Here is a 15,085-nt window from a genome sequence, read left to right as displayed (position 1 = left end):
AAAAGTGGGCTTTAGAAGCTCGAGGAATGAGAGCCAGGCCTTTTGGGCTAAGCTGAACAAGAGGTAGCAGGAGAAAAGAAACATATTCCAGGCAGAAATGTCCTGTAAAATGGCAGAAGGAAGATATGAACTGTCCAATATGAGGAATGACAAATGGTTCCAGCTTTGGCCAGAATGTAGAATGGGGTGGGGGTGTGTACTGTGCAGTTGGTCTGGAAAGAGAGATGACCTCAAAGGCCCCCTTCATTTTTTATTTTCTGATGTGAAACCCTAATTTCAGTTCCAAAAAGTCATCAATGTTTTAAATTTCGTAGAGGTTTTACAGACAAATCCATTTAGGAAAATAATTTGGGAGAAAATAAGATTTTATTAAGATTTGTGAGGTTTGAGAAATTTCTTAAATGATTACTTGGTTATTTAAGTGTACTTCACTAAATACATATTTTGTATCTAAAGAAAGATTTAAGAGATACCTCTGGCATTCTATATTTGGAGCTAGCTTCTTTGGTTGCCTATATTATGTTTCAAAATGAGAATCAAGGTAACTTTTTCTTTTCTTTTTCTTTTGAAATCAGAAGCACATTTTGACTGAATTCAGACCCTTCCTAGAAAGGAAGATGGGACATTTTAGAGCCTTAATGTGGATGTGAAAGTAAGTTGATAAAGAACCACAGTCTTATTTTAGAGGATGAGTTCTAAGAAACAGGAACCCCATCAAGACTTCTAGGAAGAATGATTCACACAACCTTTCCTCCCCCACAATTTTTCATTTTGGGAGATGACCTTTGGAAAATAGGTTTATCATCAATCTGCACTTGAGAAAAGAAAATGAGCTTTTCTTCTTCCTTAGCAGCAGGACAACAATGGCCACCATCTGGTAGAGTTGATAGACTACTCTACCAGGACGTTGGCCCTTTCTCCCCCTTTTTGGACGAGGTGATATATTCAGATTTATTAACATTTTCTGTATGAATGGATTCCCAAAGTCACATGCAGCTTAGCTTTTGATCAACTGTATGACGTAGCAAGTAGTTGAGAGAACTGACTGGGTATGTGGAGGCCATGAACTTGACTTCTGCTTCAACCCTATTTGCCTCAGGTTCTTCATCTGTAACAAAGCTCCTTGCTTTGTGACTTTGGGCTAATTGCTTCACCTCTCTTAGAGTCAGAGTAAAATGGTGATAATGATTTCTGTGGAGCCAACCTCACAGGATTAGATCAAATGAGGCAAGATGTGGAAAGGTTTTTGCAAACTTTAAACATAGATGATAATCATGATGAGTAGGATGCCATCTTTTTGAATGGAAATTATAATACTAGCCATCGTTCATGGAATACTTTAAGTTTGTTAAAGCCATTTGAAGCATATTACCTTTTATGACCTTCACAACAACCTAGGGGGCTCAGTGACTTATCTTATCCATTTAGCAGAGGAGATTATGTGCCTTGTCCAAGATCAGGTGAGTCTTTGGGGCAGGATTGGAATGCAGATCTTCTGTATCTATCCCAAGTCCAGAATTCTAATCATTGTAATACCTTGCCTCCTCCTTTTCTACCTCTTTACTTTCCCTTTCCCCTTCCTTCCCTCCCTCTTTTCTTCTTTATATCCTTCCTTTCTTAGCCTCATTCCCTTCTTCCTTTCCTACCTTCCTTTCCTTTTTCCTTGCTTCTTTTCCCTTCCTTTATCTTTCTCCCATTTCTTCCTTCCTCTCTCCTTCTTTCCCTTTATTCATCGTTTCCTCTCTTCTCCATTTTCTTCTTGCCTCCCTCCCTCCTCCCTTCCTTCCTTTTTTCCTTGACTCTTTTTTCTCCTCTCATTCCTTCTTCCCTCTCTCATTTTTCCTTTTATCCCTTATTTCCTATCTTACTCATTGCTTCCTATTTTCCTTCTCTCCTTCCTTCCCTCCTTTCTCCCTTTGTCTTTTACTCCCTCCTTTTCCCTTTTCCTTCCTTCCCTCTCTCTTCTCTCCCTTCTTCATTCCCCCTTTCTTTTCTTTCCTTCTTGCTTCTTTCTTTGTCTCCCTCCTTTCTTCCTTCCTTCTTTCCATCCTTACATATTATTGGTAAAATGGAAGCAGAGACTGATGGTACAGTTGAGAGGTTTAAGGCTGTCTTCCCAAACCCATGCCTTTGTGGAGGTGCAAAATTCATACTTGCACATAATTTAAGACATTTTAAAGTATCACTCAGTTGTACTGATTTTTTCCCTCTTAAAATATTTATATGAAACTCAAAATAAATAAAACCTTTCTAAAATAAAAAATATATATTTTGTGGAATAGATATTTGGGAAGGGGAGAAGGAAGGATACTGGAGACAACTATGGAAATATAAGAAAATAAATGTCAATAAAATATGTTAATAAAAGCCTAATTTAAAAAAATGATTTAAAGCTGTCTAAACCATTATCCCCCAAGATAAGTGATTATTGGAACAATGTCATCCTGGAGCAATGTCTCTTCTGGTGTGTCACAAGCCTCTGTCCTTGTATCTGTCCTATTAAACAGTATCATAAATGACTTCAATGAAAACATGTCATACTTAACAAAATTGCAGCTGCCCTCCACCTGGTAGGACTAGCTCATATAGTGGATGACAGAATCGAGGTCAAAAAGCTATTTGGTGGATTAGAATTATTGACAGAATCTAAAATGAAACTTTCAAAGGAAAAAATCTAAAGACCCCCTTGCAGCTCTTTATCTATGGACCTGTGAAGTCCTGTAGTTTTATTTGCTATATATCTGATTGGTAGAATGCTAGAGACTTTGTTGAAAAGCATTTCATTGTGGGGAAATGGTATGGTGAAAAGTACCAGAGTTGGAGTCAGAGGCCCGGCATTAGAAATTGAATTGATACCTTTGTGATATTGGTAAATCATACCCTTTTATTCACTTCAGTTTCCTTCTTTGAAAAATGAAGAGATTAAATGGAAAGTCCTCAAGTCTCCTCCATGTCTAAATCCTTGAGGACTTACAAACATTTATTTGATTTTCACAACAACCCTCTGAGATAGATCTTAGAAATGTTTTACAATTGAAGAAATGGAGGTAGACAGAGGTTAATTGACTTGGCCAGGGTCTCCTAGCTAGTAAATACTCAAAGATGAGTTTGAGCTGAGATCTTTATGACTTCTAGATAAGTTGCTCCATCTACTACATCACCAGTTGCCTCAAGACTTTTAAAAATCTTTTGATTTGGAAGGTACTGGGAGTCTCATGAGTTCACATTGTAAATTGTCCATCCCCCCCAAAAAAAGAAAGAAAAAAATGATTTTGTGCTAATACCTCAGTGGATCTCTCATCTCATTAGTGTATTTATTTATTTCATTGGTACAGATTGCTACTCATAAAAAACAACCAACCAAATGATAAGGTAAACAAAAAATCTCCTCTGAGATGGGGCTGTGTCAAGTGGGCAGAATGTTGTTTATCCTTCTTTCCTCTTCCATGGTCTGATCACCCTTGTAGAGGTTCAGAGACTTTGCACAAAGGTGGGTGCATTTTCAAATTAAAAATTTTTGTTCCTCATTTAATGTCTGTCTCCATGTATATTGATTTGATTTAATTCAATCAATAAATGTTTATGAAGCATCTGTTATGATTTTGAGAAAAATGGGAGCCAGTGTTCTCCAGTAGACAGAACACCTGCCCTAAAGATCTGAAATCAAGTTGTGCCTCAGATACTCCATGGTCCTGATCAAATCACATTCTTGTGTGCTTCAGCTTTCTCTGTTAAAAAATCGTAGGAGTAAGGTAGCAGCCCTGGAGTTAGGAGGACCTGTGTTCAAATCTGACATCAGCCATGTGTGACCCTGGACAAATCATCTAACCCTGACTGAAGAAAAAAAAACAGCAGTGATAAGGATGTGTTTGATGACCTGAGTTCTCTTTTAGCCCTGATTGATTAATGTTTGTCCTTCTTTCTTGAAGGCCATGGCAACAAGGAGGTGATGCCATGACAAGCACATGAATTGGATAGAAGTGAAGGGGTTCTGTGCTAAGTCTCCAACCTCACTTTCTGCTTCAGAGCCATCTGGATCCAATGGCTAGATATGAATAAGGAAGACATAAGATGGCCTTGGATGTGAGACAGTCAGGGTTAAGTGACTTGCCCAAGGTCACACAGCCAGTAACTATCAAGTGTCTGAGGTCAAATTTGAACTCCAGTCCTCCTGACTCCAGGACTGATGTTCTATACACTGCAACCCTATCTGCCCTAGATTTATGATAGTGGAGTACCAGAATTAAAGGGCTTGTCCTGCAGAGGCTATGAATACTATTACTGTGTCTTAAATGAGAATGAAGACTCGAGGACTTAACAACTGAACCCTCCTAGATGAATTTCTGTGAGGAGAAGGAGAGTTTCTTTTTCATTCCCCACATACAGTTAACTATCCTGGCTGCAGATAAGGCAAAAGTCTAAGAACATTTATGTTCAGAAACACTGAATTTAACTGTTATCTTGCAAAGACACATGACAAAAAGTTGATGAGAAATCCCTTTAACTGCCAGCAGGAGAGTCCAATGTGAGACTGTTTCCAAACTTGAGAACAACCTCATAGTGCAGGAGATCTGGACTAGAATTTTTCCCTCTTTGTACAATACACTGTCGAAATATATTTTAGAATTATTTGTTACATTGATATGAATTAACAATATTGATGCTTATTTTAAGACTAGGAGATGAGGCAGCTAGGTGGCACAGTAGATGGAGCACCAGCCCTGAAGTCAGGAGTACCTGGGTTCAAATCCAGTCTCAGACACTTGATAATTACCTAGCTGTATGGCCTTGGGCAAGCCATTTAACCCCATTTGTCTTGCAAAAACAAACAAACAAAAAGACTAGGAGATGAAGTGTGGGTATGTGTATAATATATGCATGGACACATGGACATGTACATACATACTAGAAGTGAAAAATAAATGTATGTTTTATACATACTAATGAACACATGCATGTGTAGATGCACAGACTAGGATGCTGGGAGTGTGAATACATATATTAACATATATATATATATATATATATATAGAGAGAGAGAGAGAGAGAGAGAGAGAGAGAGAGAGAGAGAGAGAGAGAGAGAAAGAGGGGGGGTGAGTTGTTCAGTTTTTTCAGTTGTGTCTGACTCTCTCTGAACCTTTTGGGGTTTTCTTGGCAGAGCTACTAGCTTGGTTTACCATTTCCTTCTTCAATTCATTTTACAGATGGGAAACTGAGGTAAATAAGGTGAGGTGACTTCCCTAAGGTCACACAGCTAGTGAGTGTCTAAGACCTTTGAACTCATAAAGATTAATTTTCTTGACCCCAGGACAAGTACTCTCTTCATTTCAGATGAACTTGTATATGTATGTATGTGCATGTGAAAATCTATCTATCTATCTATCTATCTATCTATCTATCTATCTATCTATCTATCTATCCACACATTCAACATAGATCTGAGATGGGTGGTACAGTCTATAGAGCATTAGAGCTAGATTCAGGAAAAATAAAATTAAAAATCATCCCCAGAAATTTGTTAACTTTGTGATTCTGGGTATTTGATCTCTGGTTCAGTCTTCTCAGTGTTGTAAGAACCAAATGAGAAACAACAGGGTGTATCCAAAGTCTCAGTATAGATTTGAGTTTATTAAAACTTAGAATTTCACTTAGATTTTTGGGGTACCTTATATTTTCAGAATGCTTTGTAAACGTTTATTTGCTATTGAATAATGATGATTGTTGATGTTGATGATAGTAGTAATTACAGTGATGAAAGGAAAAGCATAGGAAAAGTGATTTCTATTTTAACAATTCATACAATGGACAGGAGGCACTGAATTAATAAAAAAGATGATGCATTTATATCTGTTTTTGAAGGAATAGCCAAGTATATACCCCCTTGATTGCCTTTGAACTAGGGTTGAGAATTAATAGTATAATGAACCAAGTTGTTGCTGGGGGGGGGGCGGCTCCATTTCAATGCTATGTGACAATCAGATTGCTTGATCCTGGGGATAGTGGTAAGAAAATGAGAGTCATTGCTCTCCAGGAGGTTACATTAAAATGTGGGGGTAAATGGGGGGAGGTTCAGCTATAAGGCAGATATAGGCAGAAAAAGACTCATGGTCATTTGTCCAGGCAAGTGATGGCCCCTCCTTTTAAGTGTTATTAAAATTACTAACACAATAGATTATTCTGGTTTTGAACCCTATCACTGTGCTAAGGACTTAGGTGGTAGGAAGTTTATTTCTATCTATTTAGCAACTGAGGTTGCCGAGGAGGTGGAGACTTCAGCATCAGGAGAGTCAATTACAGATAGTGTTTTTCTTGATTATGGTGGCAGAGGACAAGTTTGAAGTGGTATATTTGATGGGCTTGGGATAGGGATGACCAGATAAGGATAGTGTTCCTGGAATCTTGAGCACAGGGTCCTCTGCTGGGGTACAAATGGGAATGGTCATCTACATGGTGATAATGGTTCGATTGACATGTTTCTCATCTCTCTCCCCTAGTGGGACATCACTGTTTTGGCTAGATTGATGTACCTGATCATCACAGTAATTATTCAATAAGTTGGGCACTGAGGGACAGATTCTGAGTAGTAGAGGAAAAGATGAGTATGTTCCTGAGTTAAGAAACAGCTTCAACAAATTCAAAGTGATCAGAGTTTCACTGTCCTGTTTGGAAGTACAGTTATCAATTCATTTTGACTAGAAAATAGAATGCACTTTGGGGAATGACATGACACAGGGGTGGAAGGGTTTTACATGCCAGGAAGAACACTTAGCTATTATTCTTGATTCAGTGGGGATTCATTGAATTTGGTGAATGGTATAGAGTTAAGAATATCAAAAAGAATTTCACTATTTTTGCACTACATTCCTTCCCTCCAGTCTTGGAGGCTAGTGATGTGGTGGAAAGGCAAGGAAAACTAAAACATTTTTGGAGAGTTTTCTTCATTGAATTTCCCACTATCAATGGTTGTGCCCTGTAGACTTTGAAATATGACCTTCAAAAAGGTGACATCTATGAGAATGTGTCTGGGAAGTCAATCAGTCAGTCAATAAATATTTATTAAGAGTTTACCATTCGGGGGTACCAGTCCTATTCAGGTGTACCTGAGTTCAAATGTGGCCTCAGACATTTAATATTTAACTAGGTGACATGGGCAAGTCACTTAACTCCATTGTCTTACCAAAAAAAAAAAGTTTACCATCCACCACGCACAATGCTAAGCAATGGGGGATACAAAAAAGAGGCAAAAGATTGTCTCTAGGGCCGCTAGGTGGTGCAGTGGATAGAGCACCAGCTCTGGAGTCAGGAGGACCTGAGTTCAAATTCTGCCTCAGACACCTAATAATTACCTGGTTTTGTGATCTTGGGCAAGTCACTTAACCCCATTATCTTGCAAAAAAAAGATAGTCTATGCTCTCAAGGGTCTCACAATCTAAAGGTAGAGACAACAAGGAAATATATGTGTGTTACAGAAGAAGAAACTGAGGCAATCAGGGTTAAGTGTCTTGTCCAGAATCACACAACGTATAAGATTTGATCTCATGATCTCTTCTTCAGATTCCAAGCCCAGTGTTCTACACATAGAACCACCTGGTTTCCCTCTACAAATATGTATCTACAATATACAGGCTAAATAGACAATAATTAACGGAAGTAAGACACTAACTTCAAGATGACCCGGGAAAGGCTTCTTGTACATTCTAGAATGTAGAAGAGAAGATTTTAGTTGGGACTTAAAGGAGGCTGGGGAAGTAAGTCAGTGGGAGAAGTTGAGGAAAGAGAACATTTTTTTCCATTCCCAGAGCAGAGATATGAGAGTTTCTTGTCAATGGAATAGTCAGGAAGCCAGGATTACTGGATCAAAGAATATTGGGGGGGGGGCTTAGAAGGGAGCTGGGTAAGGATGAACTTTCAGCATCCCACAGAGAGTTTTATACTTGATATTGGAGGACCAAATATTTTTTATTTGGATTTTACATTTGATTCTAGAACTCCTTAATTTTTTTGTGTATTGGGGAGGGGGTCAGTAACCCACAGGATGGTAGTTTCCAGAAGTTAAGGGCAGTAAGGTGCTAATAGCTAATGCAGCAGCTACAAATTAATGTAAGCATTGATTTAAAATTAACAATAGCCACATTTCCTGCCTTCAGACTTTATTCCATATATATCTGGGTACATAATGTCTTGCTTCTATGTCTTTGTATGGGAAATATTCCATTTTCCATGAATGTGACGCCTCTCCATCTTTTCCTGACAGATTCCTGAACTTCAAAGCTAGTTCATGTTCTCCCTTGCTGCTGACTTTTTTTGGTAGAATTACTTTGTATTATTGTGTGTTTCTTAGAGGATTGTAGATTTTGTATTTCTTAGAGGATTTCAGATTTGGAGTTGGAAAAGACCATAGAGGCCATGTGGTCAAACCCCTCATTTTACAGATGAGGAAACTGAAGGTCAGAACTTCTGGGACTTGTATAAGGAAGTTACAGAACTAGGATTTGAACCTCGATCATCTGAATTCAGAGCCAGCACCCCACTGCCTCTTGGCTCCTTACTTGAGACTTTGCATAGCTCTTCCTCATGTCAATATAACTGATTTGCAAACCATGATATCACCCTCCTGATGTCATTGGTCCTCTTTGGGAATGAAGGATGAACAACAATTTGTATTTGTTGGCTCCTGCCAATACAACATAAGCCCCTTAAGGGAAGATTATGTTACTGTTTGTCTTTGACTCCCTGGTGTCTGGCATAGGGTCTGGATTAGAGTAGACCTTTCAAAGGCACTTCTTCTTATGTTGATTCATCCCTAGCCTCTTTGAAAGCAAAATTTAGCCACTTCCTCCTTTCTTGCTCCAATTCAATTTTTGTTTTTAATTTTTTTGTGATTGTTCTTGAAATGCCTTGGTATCTACATCCCCTTCCCTAGTAGGATACATACTCCCAAGGGCAGGGAGTTAATGTTTGTCTTTATCCCTGACAGAGAGGAAGTAGGTCCTGACACATGCAAAGCTAAATTAAATTGTTTCATTTGGGTTGGATTTGAAATGCATCCCATTGCGTTCGTGTCCAAGTGTCTTTTTTTTTTCTTATTGCCTTTAAACCAGAGCTGGGGACATTGGCAGAGAATTCTTTACAGCCCTTAAGAAATTGGAGTCGGGGAGGCTTTTGTTCCTTAGTCACTTAAAAGATTGTCTCTCCTTTTGCTGAATATGAAACATTGTCAGCTTGTATCATTAGACTGTGCCAAAAACCACATTCCCCAGGAAAGAGCGTCAGTTCTTATTATGGGGCTGATATTATTCTTTTTAGAAAATGGAGCTCTCCAGATGCTTTCTAAAGGCTCTTCAGCTCATTCATCTTTGGAGTTTCTTTACTGTCCCAACTTTACTGGGTCTATGAGCCCTGGCAGTCCATTTTCTCAGAAAATGAATGGGTTCCAAATGCCCTTCAAGCACATTGGCCCCCCTCTTGGCTGTGGAGAAGTCTGATATTATACATAAATATTGAGATGGAGATCCTTGGGAGAGAGGTGTTTGGGCTTTTAATTAACAGTGACAGCCCGTCTGCTTAGTCTTGGGATCATTTGCCTCCATGAAAAAAGTCAGCCAGGTCAGTATAGAAAGGGGAGGTGCTGTCACAGACGGGTTCCTGGCATCTGGCCATAGAGACATTGAACTCTGAGCCAACCATGAAGTCATTTTGAATTTAAGGAGTCTTGCTAATCCAAAGCAATGCATCTTAATTTGACAAAGTAGAGACTGCAGATAAGTAACCCTGTTGCAAGGATTGAGAAACAAGGGGTGTAGGGGGAAAGATGCTTTGGGCTGGGGGAGTGGTATAAGTCTAGATAGCGGTGAAGAAACGTGGCTGATAATTAAAAGAATGGTCTTCTTTTCTTCATCCTCCATAGTCTTTCCATCCCTGCCATTTTCCTTCACCTTGCACCCCCCCACCTCCACATTCCTCCTCCTCCCTCCCTTGTCTTTCAACCTCCAAGCCCGAATTCAGAGCTGGCTTAGTCCGGCTCCATGGCTTGAGTTCTGCCATGGCTTGATGTGAAATTTGAGAAACATATGTAGTCTTCTATTTCAGGAAAATGATCTCAGGGATTGGATGTGTTTGCTGTTGGCTGCGAAACTCTGAGCTTGCCCAGTGTGGTTTCTTGATGATGAGAATGCAGCTCTGAAATGCCCTTTCTTTTTTTATTTTTTCTTAAATCAGAATTTATGTAATAAAATTTAAGCTCAGTTACTTTATTCCTCCCGTCTTCAGAACACAATGTCGTCTTGTATTGTAACAAAACTTTAGAGAAATGTGTATTGTTCAGAAAACAATTTATCCATTCCGGCTCAACAAAGACCAGTCCTATGTCCATCCTCCAAAAAGCTATTTAAATATCTTTCAATGGAGGAGTGTGGTCTGTATAGAACTTTCCATAAAGGGAAACAGGATTATTTTGAAAGCCTCTTTTCTTGACTTCTTTTTTCTCTCTTCCTTTCTCCTCTTGAATGCATATTGGGGGCTGACCATGCACACAGTTACATTAAGAACTAAGCTTGATACTTTGGGAACAGTCAAAATCAGAGGGATAAGAATTGCTTTGTTTCTGGGCATTAGACATGGGGGGGATTGAGAAGGAGAGAACAGGGAGTTGGATCAGATTGGGCTTTGGACAAGGGCTTTGCAGGTCAAGGATCAGAGAGAAGCTTTGCCCCTTCTCACTTAAATTATGAGGGGGAAGCTAGGGCTTACACACCCAATGTCCTCAATTCTAATCCAATACATATTCCTGCCCAATACACATTTATTAAGTATTTTTTGTTTTGTTTGTTTTTTGCAAGGCAGTGGGTTTAATGGACCTGCCCAAGACCACACAGCTAGGTAATGATTAAGTGTCTGAGCCTGCATTGGAACTCAGGTCCTCCTGACTCCAGGGCTGGTGCTTTATCCACTGTGCCACTTAGCTGCCCCTTCATTATTTTTAAAGTGTTTGTGTATTTATTAAGAATTTATGAAGTTGGGCAGCTAGGTGGCATAGTAGATAAAGCACCAGCCTTGGAGTTAAGAGGACCTGGCTTCAAATCTGGTCTCAGACACTTAATCATTACCTAGCTGTGTGGCTTTGGGCAAGCCACTTAACCCCATTTGCCTTGCAAAAACCTAAAAAAAAAAGAATTTATGAAGTTGGCAAAGTCATTAAGGGACCATTCTTGCAGCCAGGAAGACCTAAATTCAAATCTTGCCTGAAGTACTTACAATCTGGAAAATTATTAGAACTGATGAACTCTAAATTTCTAAGTCTACTATCTTCTTACCTATTTGTGAAAAAGATAAATATTAAATCAGGAAGGAGGGAAGAAAAGGAATACTAATCTATATGAAGCCTACTGTAGTCCAGGAATTTTACAAGTGTTATCTTGTTTGATCCTCAAAACAATGCTAGGAGGTAGGTGTTATATTATAATCTTATCTTATGATTGAGGAAACAGATGTTAAGAGACTTGCTCAAGGTCATTGCAGCTTGTGTGAGACTGTATTTGACTGCAGATTTTTCTTATTGCAGGTCCAGTGCTCTATGCATTCTGCCACCTTGGCTGCCTCTCAGGACTTTAGAGGTGATCTAGTCTAATATTCTCCTTGTACCAATTAGTCTACCAATAATAGTCAACCAAATTTATTAAGCACCTTCTGTGTACTTGATTCTGATCCTAGAATGGGTAGAAATTCCAGAAGGATGTATCTAAGTAAAAGATGAAAGATAAGCAATATAATATAAAGGAAAGAACATTGAACTGTACCTTGGGAAATTGAGGTTACAATTTAGACAGTTCCATTTATTATTTGGTGACCTTATGCCCATCACTTCCATCTGAATCTCAATCCTTCTCAAGAAAATGGGAGAATTGGGCTAGCTGTCCTCTGAGGTCCCTTTTAGTGTTAAATCTCTAATTCTATGAGCTTTAGGAAACCTCTTGAGGTTTAAAAGGAAAAGAGTAAAAGCATGTCTGAAATGTATGAGAGAGAGAGAGAGAGAGAGAGAGAGAGAGAGAGAGAGAGAGTGTGTGTGTGTGTGTTTAAAGAGTTAAGGAAAGAATCAAAAAACCAAACTGAATGAGATGATAAGAGTTGGTTTCTAGTCCTCTTTTAACCATTAACCATTTATTTGATTTCAAGTAACTAACTTAAGGGGGAAGGTGAATGGGAAAGTAGATAAGAGTACTGGACCTACATTCAGGAAGATCTGAGTTCAAATGAAGTCTTATCCATATACTAGCTGTGTGACTCTGTTCTCAGTTTCCTCATCTGTAAAAAATGAACTGCAGAAGGAAATGCAAAACCACTCCATTGTCTTTGCCAAGAAAACCCCAAATGGAGTTACAGAGTCAGATGTGACTGAAATGACTGAGCAAGACAACAAGGTCCTATCAATCCATGATATCAATCCACTAAAATGCATTATTTATCATTCCTGACAAGAAAACACCTAGGTAGCACAGTGAATGGAGTTTGACCTTGGAGTGAGAAGAACTGGATTCAAATTCAGCCTCATTAGCAGCCTGTCCTCGAGCAAGTCACTCAAATTTCCTTTGTTCTGTTTCTGTAGCTGTAAAATGGAGATAATCAAAGCACCTGCTCCCAAAGTTGTTAGGACCAAATGAGATATTTTAATGTGCTTTCTTCCTCCTCCTCCTCCCCATCCCCATCCCCATCCTCCCTCTTCCCCTTCCTCTGCCCCTTCTCCTCCTCCTTCTGCCTTGTCATTCTTTTCCTTCTCCTCCCTCCTCCTCCTCCTCCTCCCTCTTCCACTCCTCATCTTTCTTCTTTTCTTCTTCATCTTCTTTCTTCATTGTCTTCATCATCTTTCACACCCTCCATCTTTGTCTTCTTCATTGTCCTTCTCATCATCATCTTCTTTGTTGTTGTCTTCATTGTTATTATTATTATTTCAAGGCTTGGGAAAATCTTGGGGGAAAGGAACTCAATGGAAGATGCCAGAATGAATAAGAAGGTGATCAACTATCAGAACTCCCTTTTTATTGGTCCTAAAAGATGGGATAGAACTGTCCTTTGCCATATCTTTTTCATTATCATTAAGTCTCCAGTCTCGGAAATGGTAGTGTGGAGGTGAGATGTACTTTAGCCACCATTTTCTCCAACCCAGGCCTGGGCAAGACTCTCCTTTTTAATTTTAAATGACCATCCAGCCTCTGCCAGTGTCCAGGACTGGGCCTCTCCTTATTATTTGGACTTGGCTTGTGCTGCTCTGAGCCTGTGGCCCCATGTGGTTTGCAATATCCCACTGCCCCTGGCTTGTTTAGAGCAGCTGTTCCCTTCCATCACATTTTGGTCAGACTGCTGGGGTTGTTATCACTCAGGAAGTCTCACTTTGTTCCCAGGCCCACTCAGATTTTCAGTTTCTCAAATCAGACTAATATTTCACCTCGTAAATCAGAAACTCAACCCCAGGTCCTCCCCCTGCCACACTCCACCCCCCATTCTTGCTCCCAGCAGCCCCAGTAGCTGGGGGATGAAATACCAGTGGAAGCTCGAGCAGACTCAAATATCAGAGAAATGCAATAATTTGTCTTTATTAATAGAAGGTCAAATACCGTGGACCTTGGCAGTTGCATCAATATTTTTACAGTCTTTATGTCTTAGTTTGCCGGAGGATTCGCCTTACATAGCTTTAAGCGAGCCAGAATAATACAAGTGGTAAATATCTCAAGACATGTTGAAAAAACAAGGAGATTGAGGAGGGAGACATCCAACCGAAGGCCTGGTTTTCTTTGGCACTTTGTTCCTTGGAACAGGCGGCATGCAGAAGGTTGAGGCCATTAGGTCTGGTTTTAGAGCACCAGATTTGAAGTTTGTTTCAACCACTCTCTACCTTTGGGAACTGGGGTCTCAATTTCCTCACCTGTAAAATGCCCAGATTCCTTCCAACTCTAAATTCTGTATTCATACTAACAAATTATTCTTCCTGCTTTCCAGGAGGCAGGCCCTCCATTCCTTTTTTTTTTTTCATTGTCTACTTGGGAAGGGAGTGTGGTGTGTTGGGATGAAGATGGGGCCTAGAATTAGAGACCTGGGCTTTGAACTCATTTTGGTCTGTATGGTTCTGGGAAAATCATTCAACCAATTTCAGCTTCAGGACCAAATGTACTGAATCAGTTCTTGTTTCCTTCCCTTTCCCTTTATATACCCAAAGAACAGAATCTCCGAGTTGAGAGGATGCTCGAAAGTTGTTAAGTTCCACCATGTTTGAATAAGTAAGTGCTCGGAATGTGACCACTGTGTGCATGTGAGCATCACAGAGAAAAACACATACACAGTATCATAGATAGGCACGCAAGCTTTTATCTGCACACATGTTGTAATCTACTCACAATTAGAATTTATGCTGCTATGTGTTAAGCAGTTCTGGGTCATATGCCAGGAAAGCAAAGACCACACCAATAATTTCTAACTCAGAGCCTTTATAGCAGGAAAACATCTCAGTGATTATGTAGGCGATAGACTTTTCAGTGAGGCTACACGCTCTAAACGTTGTTGTTGTTCAGTTGTTTTTCTTGGCCAAGATATTGGAGTGATTTGTTATTTCCTATAGCAGCTCATCTTGCAGATGAGAAAATTGAGTCAAGCAAGATTAAATGACTTGACCAGGGTCACACAACTTGTAAGTGTCTGAGGTCACATTTGAACTCAGGAAGACGAGTCTTCCTGAGTCTAGGCCCAGTACTCTCTCCATTACACTGCCCCTTGGAAGGAAGAGCATCCCACCTCAGACTCTTACTCTTTTTGTGGCTCAGAAGAAGTCACTAGCACCTTTAGAGTTTCATATTTCCTTACCTCAAAAATGGAGACTTTTTTTTTTTTTTTAGATTTTGCAAGGCAATGGGGTTAAGTGGCTTGCCCAAGGCCACACAACTAGGCAATTATTAAGTGTCTGAGGCCGGATTTGAACTCAGGTACTCCTGACTCCAAGGCCAGTGCTCTATCCACTGTGCCACCTAGCTACCCCCAAAATGGAGATATTAATAGAATCTTCTTCATGGAATTATTATAAGGTAAGATAAGTAAAATGCTT

At 39.6% G+C, this 15,085-nt stretch overlaps 1 protein-coding gene across 7 annotated transcripts in view; it reads left to right on the top strand.

Annotated features, from left to right (window-relative positions):
• Positions 1–15,085, top strand: part of FGGY (FGGY carbohydrate kinase domain containing) — a 529,413-nt gene that overhangs the window by 115,089 nt on the left and 399,239 nt on the right. The window contains exon 1 of one of the 7 annotated variants that reach the window (XM_074221312.1): positions 2,205–3,490. The exons of the other annotated variants lie outside the window; for them this stretch is intronic. The gene's annotated coding sequence lies outside the window, so the exon portion shown is untranslated. Of the gene's footprint in view, positions 1–2,204; positions 3,491–15,085 lie in introns of those variants that run through there. 7 annotated transcript variants of the gene reach the window in all.

This window comes from Macrotis lagotis, chromosome 2 (genome assembly GCF_037893015.1).
Source record: "Macrotis lagotis isolate mMagLag1 chromosome 2, bilby.v1.9.chrom.fasta, whole genome shotgun sequence".
Lineage (NCBI taxonomy): Eukaryota > Metazoa > Chordata > Mammalia > Peramelemorphia > Peramelidae > Macrotis > Macrotis lagotis.
This window is presented reverse-complemented; position numbering and strand designations above follow the sequence as displayed.